This window comes from Empidonax traillii, unplaced genomic scaffold (genome assembly GCF_003031625.1).
Source record: "Empidonax traillii isolate 1590-97213 ecotype Southwest subspecies unplaced genomic scaffold, ASM303162v1 scaffold206:size1282135, whole genome shotgun sequence".
In the NCBI taxonomy this organism is placed as follows: Eukaryota; Metazoa; Chordata; class Aves; order Passeriformes; family Tyrannidae; genus Empidonax; species Empidonax traillii.
In genome coordinates, this window is record NW_020955399.1 from 391064 (window position 1) to 399050 (window position 7987).

The following is a 7987-nucleotide window of genomic DNA, read 5'->3' on the forward strand; positions in this document are numbered from 1 at the left end:
GACCAGAATCAATATGCCATCGTACAAGTCATTATCTCATTCCTCCATTATATTGTGTTAAGATTTTTTTAAAATATATTTTAGCATTTTAGTAGGGTTAATTTATCTTACCTTTCCTAGCTGCACTACCAGCAGCTTTCCCAACAGCCAGATGAACTTCTTTCTGTCAATCCAGAACAGTCAGAAAATGGAGTCCTGAAGTTGCCTTTAGCCCCTAGGCTATAAAGAGGGCTTGCTCCTTTTTTCCAAACACCTACTTTTTCATGTAGGTGTGCTGTATGTACTTTTCTACTACTACTGCTGCCAACATTAATATTATTCCAGTCCTATTCTCATTAGGAATGAGAGAGAAAAGGAGAAAAAGCAGCCTGGAACAAGTCTGCTAAAAAAATACGATCAAGCTATGCTTTCAAAGCCTTTGTTGCTTCCTAACTTCAAGCAGAAGAGATTTCTAGTGGGAAAACATAATCTAATGTCTATACATATATGTGTTTTCATAAAAATTTTACTCAGGCAAAGTAATAAGCTAAGAATACAATGTCAGTCCCTAGTGAATACATGGCCATTAATCTAATTTGAAAATAGTTACAGAGCTGTTTTGCAGATTTTATCTTCCAGTTTATTTCCAGTTTAGATCTATGCAAAAAACCCCAGTTCTGTTCAAACAACCACAAGCATATCAACCAACTTAATTCAGAGATAATTCAACTCATTAAAATTCAATCAGTTCTGTAGTAAATCAGCAATTCCAATTGGCTGTATGAGCTGGATTAAACTGCTGTCTTTCTCTTCCATGCAATTTTCAGAATTACCCAAACACCTGCTCCTGTCAAGTCCCTTTTCTTCCACAACCAGATGACTACAGCAGCAAGGATGACTGAAATTACAAACATCACACTTACATAATTAGTAATAGATGCCAGCCATGCATACCATAACATGATTTTACCTTACCATGGTTCACACTACAATTTTCTCTAATTTGCTGCCCATCTTAACAATCAAGACTGAGAGAAATTCCTTTGAAGCAATCTACAGAATTTTCCATTTTCTGTACCACGGTGCTCTATGGATGCTGTATAGATGCTGTAGGGGGCAGAGTTAACTCAGGCCAATGGGGAGAAAATCAGGGTATGAGTGGAAATATGTAGGTAGGGCTGCAAGAGATTTATTAAAAAAAAAAAAAAATAGCTTCTTTTTCTTCCAAAAATCTTATCCAGACAATTTTTAAGGGACCTGCTCCCTGTGCTTCAGCTTTCTAAACACTTTTCTTTTTTTTATGAAAGGGTTCTAATAATTCAGCACATATACAAGAGCACCAGTCCTTTTATCAGCAAATTGCATACACTTACAGCTATAAAAACTCCTATAGCAAAACTTTATTATGGTTGCACAGCTAATATACACTCATGCATGTGCCTGTAATAGATTCAAGGCCTCCTTACAAAATACTAATTTCTGCTGCAGAGCTGGACTGCACACAAGCCCTGGCCCACTTTTCAGAATTTACTACACCTGACCAAAACAGCAGGCAGCAATTGCCTGCAGGCTTCAGCTGATGTCCAGTCAGGGAGCTGTGACTGACACCAGCTTCAGCAGCAGTGCCAGCCTGGCAGCCAGGTGGGAAGGTAACTCTCACCTGCTTACACAGCTTCAGCTGAACTTGCTTTCTCATCTAGGAATTACCAACAACACTCAACTGGGGAGACCTTTTTAATCTCCCAATAGCACTGGCATGGCCCGGATTAAATTACTAATCTTCCAAAAAACTTTTAGAATTACCAAAACACCAGCTCCTTCTTAGCTCCCCAAATTCTAGCAGTCTACCAAGAGAAAGCCCATTGCAGCAGTCTGTTTTCTCTATGCTGATAAGCTTGCCATATCTCCCAGCCTATCCACCACTGCCTCCTGGAAGCAGCTGCCAATCATTGAAACATTGGTTTGCCATAGGGAAGGACCTGGGGCGGGGGAGGGGGCAAAGAAAGGAAAAAAAGTGGGTTTTTTCACTCTAGCGCAATCAAGCTCAGGGTCAGAATAATAAAACTTACCAGATATGAAGTAGGAAAAATGTAAGAGAAAAGCTAGAGTACTACATGGAGACTTGTAAATAATTTCTGCATTGTTGCTTTGCCAAATCCTATGCAGCATAACACAAAACCTTTATACAGAATATCTCTGTCTTTGGTTTATGGACAGGAACTGAAGTCACAATTATATAATGGTAGAGTCAAAGCTCAGGGTAAAGCGAAGCTTTGGAGTTGGAGGTGCTTCAGATTTCAGGTTTTGAACATATCAGACACCTCAGAAATAACATGGAAACATTGTCTAGTACTGATAATGTTCCCTGCTTTTACCTCCCTATGTCTTTCTGAATTCAACCATTGGCCAACCTCTTCTGTGTCTCTTGCCTGAAATTTAACCCTGAACTCTTTCTTCTTTGCATGATCACTGACTCAAAATAAACCAAAAAAAAAAAAACAAAAAACAAAAAATCTGCAAATATCAAACAACCAACTAACCAACAGAACAAACACCAACACATAAAACAACCACCTGTTAGGAACATCATTACACTTGAGAAATCTCTTGTCTCTCAGTTTTGGTTGAAACAAACCATGTCCCAGAAAACATTAACCTGGAACTGGCAGACATATAGTGTAATTATATAAGCTTTGTTTTCTTTAGAAACCAAATAAAAATATCTGAGACGTCAACAACTCTGTCTCCTGTTTGAAATAAAATATTATCCTGTAAGTATCATCAAAATTTCCAATTAGCCTAGAAGTCCAGGGCTAGAATGTTTTTCCTATAGTATCCTTTCCACCTCAAGGTAATGCAAGAGGGTGCTAAACTGGCCCCTTGAGTTCATCATTCGATGCCTGCATATCAGCATGGACTGGGATGTTGTCACTTTCTCTAGGGGTTGTGACAGAATATAAGATAGCTTTAATTTCACATCAAATTTTGCCTTTGCTCTTTCTCCTCTTTTATTCCTCCCTCCACAGCCATCCACACTTTGCCAAAGAACATTTTGAGTTCTGGGCCTCAGCCATCTTGTCCAGACAAGATTTCATCCTGCGCCTTAAAATGACGCTTTTTAGTGGCACACACTAATGGGGCCAAATTCTGTCCTCCATTGCACTCCATGTCCCCAGTGGAGTCATTAGACAAAAATAATTGTATAATGAAGGTTAAGAAGGCAAAATCTGACCTACATTTCTTTAAAATAAATTTGCAGCAAGTAATAGCTGTCCACCTCCTCTGAGAATGAGGTCCTTTAGGTTTGTGTGAAGGGTGCTGCCTTTTTTTATAAGTTTTCTGGCCAGTTCACATCTCTTTCAGCTTGGGTTCTTCATGCTGAATTTATCTGGTTGGTGCAGCTAAGTGCAATAGGCAGACTGCTGACAAGATCTAAGCTCTCATGTACTCTTGGTCTCTTGAAGTGAGTTGTTAAAATTGTTCCAGAGGAGTGGCAGTCAGCGGATGAAGAAAACTGTAAGGGATAATGTTTCTTCCAGTGAACTGGAACTGAAAGCACAGTAGGTGAGGTATCTGTACCAGCAGAAGGAGGGATCTTCAGGGATAGAGGAACGCTTTTTAACTTTTCCTTTTAATGCATACATAAATTATGGTTGATAACAAGGGATATTTTCTCTACATCTGCACTATTTGAAATGTAGGGAGGGAGGAGAGAGAAAAAGTGAACAATCTTTCATGAATGATAGAATCATTAAGCTTGGAAAAGACTTCTGAGTGTCAAACTGTTAATTGAGCACCACTGTGTTCACCACTAACCCATATTCCCAAGTACCACATCCACCTGCCTTTTGAACAGTTCTAGGGATGGTGATTTTGCGTGGGAAGTCTATTCCAATGCCTGAATGTTACTACATAAACAAAAAATAATACAAAGAAAGAAAAATTCAATTAGAGGGTGGGGGAAGTAAAACAAAGGGAAAAAACATTAGTGAATGCTCTTTTGAGGCTGGATTGGTAGGGAGTGTAGGGAAAGAACAGGCTCCAAGATTGGCACTCTGAAACTTTCCCCAGGTATATTCTCACGAGGCATAATATAGTGGAGAGAAAGAAATATATTTCATAAAGGACAAAATAGCATAAAGACTTTTTTTTTTTCTTTTCTCAGTAGCAGAGTACCTCTGTAGTGCAAATTTGCAGTATGAAAAGTACAGTAGATCAGGAACTGTCCAAAGAGCTCTCTTACACATAGGACTTTTTTTTCCCCCCTCATAAAATCTTTTTCAACCATAAAAAGAGTATACTTTAAAATAAACCAAAATCTTTTAACACAGAAAATTATTCTACAGTATATTCTACCTAATTTCCACAGAAAATTTATGAAGATGTTTCTCTTAACCAAAGAAAAATGTCCTAAATTATAACTCCCATTTGGCAATTAGCTCAGAACTTCCTCAATAATGTCAAAATGCAAGCTATGGTATCAGAAGCTTTAACACAAACTGTTTTCTAATTGTAATGAAACTTGGAAGTAAAAGCGATCCATCTGTATTTGTGCCATCCTGTGTACCACAGATGCAGTTGATTTAAAATATTTTTCACCAAAGTGTTTATAAACATTTGGATGGTGGCTTCAGTTGAAATACAGGCAAAAGGGTCTTAATTTACTGAAATATTTTCCACTGAGAGAAAGCATAAAGTTGTGTCACAAAAATCATAATGCTTTTTCCCCTAAAAGAGTTATGTCATGTTACATCACACACCAGACTTACCTGTATGACCAGAAAGATATGACAGCACTGAAAAGAAGATTAAATAAGACCCAGGAGACAATACCACATTATCTTTGTACTCTGGCCCAACTGATCTAACAGCATTTAGGGTGATGGGATGGTCTTTTAATCAGACCAGCTATGCATAGAAGAGCAGAATAAGAAGACAATGTTCAGACATGGAGCAGGAGAGAAGAAGAATAGACTGCAGCAGCCTGAATTTAGAGTGGTTTGAGTTACAAAGAACCATGTCCTTACAAATAAGTGTACCTTATGCTAAGCTTGACTGACCCCAGAAGGATTACATAAATGATTAACATTTCAAGATAAGTTTTCTAAGCATTATTTTTAATCAGTGTCTAGCATACATTATAGCACAGGTAGGTACAATATAAAGAAATTACAGATGCTGTCACATTCACTTTTGCTGTGACAGAGATCTTGGGATTCATTGTGCAAGGTTTTTCACAGATACATTCTAAGTGATACTTTCTGCCTCACAAGTTGTCTATCTAAATAAACAAGACAGAGATCAGAAAAATAGAGGAAGCAATATTATCATATTTTAGTAGATATGACTTGAGATACAAAGAACGTAACTAACATGGCAAAAGTTATTAAATAGCCTGTAACAGTCCTAAAGATTAATATAAGATCTCCTGGCCATCCCATTATTTAGCTAAAAGATGCACCATGCTTTTGTGTTAATTATTGTAAAGTAAACATATGCAGGTATTCTTCCCAAGAATGCCAAGGCAGTGAAAGGATTTAAAAAATGGCTTATTTCAGAGGCAAGGACCACTTTTTTACAATGCAGTGCATCAGACGTTCAGGGGCAAAAGGCGAGTTCCCGCCCCCTTCAGGGTCCCCTTTTATCCTCTCTTTTTCTCCCCCACCTTCCCAAGACCTCTGCATGTCTGTTAGGGCTATCTCTCTCCTATCACATACCAGAGAATGAGTCTCTTGCTCTGCCGGGGTGGGGAAAGCATTGAAACTGCCTTTGAGAAAGAGTTACCATTTAAGCAGAAAGCCTTCCCAGCGAAAACCGATTTCCTAACTTTCTGTTAGAATTTCTGGGATTGCATCTATCCCTACAATCATTAAACACTACAGGTGAAATTTCAACCCACTGTTTATGACGTAAAGGATTTCACTATGGTTCTGTACTAGGGCTTTCCTTCTACGGCAGTGAGGGTGCTGAAAATAATATAGACATTTCGTCACACTAGTATGCTCCCAACTGGACTTGGTGAATTCATTATGTGATTTTGACAGCTGCAATACAGACTCCTGATTACTTTACAACCCTGATGCTATTTCACAAAAAAGTCCGAAGACAAAGTAACACAGAGTGAAGGAGTATTAAGGTAAAGAAAACAAGAATACAAAATAAATCATTTGTTATATCAAGGATGTGGGAATTATCAGCTATCGATGACAAAGACAGGAAATAGAAAAAAACACTGGCATTAAGATCATGATAAAAAGCAGGCAATATGGACCAGTTTGTGAGTTGTAACAATAAAAGGTAAAAATAAAAATAGTGTTCAGGTATCAGCGAAGTGCATCTACCCTGACAACTACCTGAAAACAAAAAACTGAAGCTCATTCCTAGGACAAAAAGATTTACTGTTATAGAGCTAGTGTAGTTTTCTGCCAATATAAACTAGTTCAAAGAAGGAAAAAATGCAAATATCAGAAATCAGTGTTAGATTTTTCCTTGGTATATTTCACCTCATCTGTCTCAGCTGTGTTGCCCGCTTACATTAGGGGCCAAGACTCAAAGCTGCCAATATTCTGTCTCATTTGGAGGATATAGTGGTAGACAAATGCTAAATGAGGGAGCTAAATGAATATAGATCTCTGCAAGTAGTGCTTCTTCCATTGTGTCGTATGGTTAGGCCTTTGTATGCAGTGTCAGGCATCATTGCCACAGCTCTACTCTATCACAGCCCCCCGTGAGACATGTTCCTGTTGAACTCTGGTGACTTTTTATACAAAATGTGTTTCATTCTAACAAAATCCACAGGAAATGTATTCTCAGGGAAGAGTTATTTTTCCTCATGAACACTCTCAATGGCTTAAACCAAATCTTCTTGAAATGAAAAATTAAAAACTCCTGCAAAACTGAAAAACATCACCATAACTGCTCTAAATAGGTGAGGGAGGGACTGCAGTCATCACACACTTTGCATACTCTACTCTAGAAAGGAAAATTCCAACTTTCTTTGGGGACTGAAAAATAAAAAATTTTAGAACTTCATTCAAAGTGTGATACTGATCATCTGCAAGGCCTAGAAATTACTGTAAATGTTTAAGATATGCTGAAAATTGAAAATTGAAAATTGTTATGATGCATATGATCCCTTTTTATACTGCACAAGAAGGATTCATACAATCCCTGAGATGTGTCAGTAAGCTTTTTTTTCAGGCAGAAAATATTTGCAACTCTGATAGTCCTGAAGAAAAGCAAAAAAGATTAATACAGTGTAAGGTATCTCAGTATCTAGTAGGCATACTGGGTTATTGGTTTTTGTTTTCCAGTTAATTTGCAGCATTCTACTTCCCTTATTCCTTTTTTTCATTAGCCTTATGTAATGAAAATTAGAAGCTGAAAAACCTAAAGCAATTACGTAAATGCTTAAACCCTTCAACCACATTTATGAGGTGTCCTAGAATTTACAAATTTAGATACAAATTCTTGAAATGTTAGAAGTCAACATAGGGCCAAATTGTGTGCTGGCAGAACTGCATTATATATATATATACATATATATATGTAAAATATAATATCATATTATACCAGTTTTACACTGGGGTCACAAAAACGTCATTTCCTTTAGAAACATTCTGGAAAGATCAAACATGCAATGCCAGTACTGCAACAAATCATTAAGGGCTCCAGTGGAACTGCCATAGAACCATGGAAGTGCAGGGCAGGGAAGACCTTAAGTGATCATTTATGTCTTCCTCATTAATGACACCAGACAATTTCCAGGGATTGTTTTTAATGTTGAGTTTTCTAGCCTTCTTTTAATGGAAGGGGATTCCGTAGCATCTCTCACTTGCCTTGACAACTATGTCAATCTGTGTTACTTGCCTTGAAATCTCCACTTAATCTAAGGATGATATTTTGAAAGAATTTGTTGGTGTCTAGCACGAATCTGTTGTGTTATAACTTTTTTTGTTATTTATTTGGTGTTTTTTAACAAGCAAAGGCATAGCAGTGAAAGTGAACC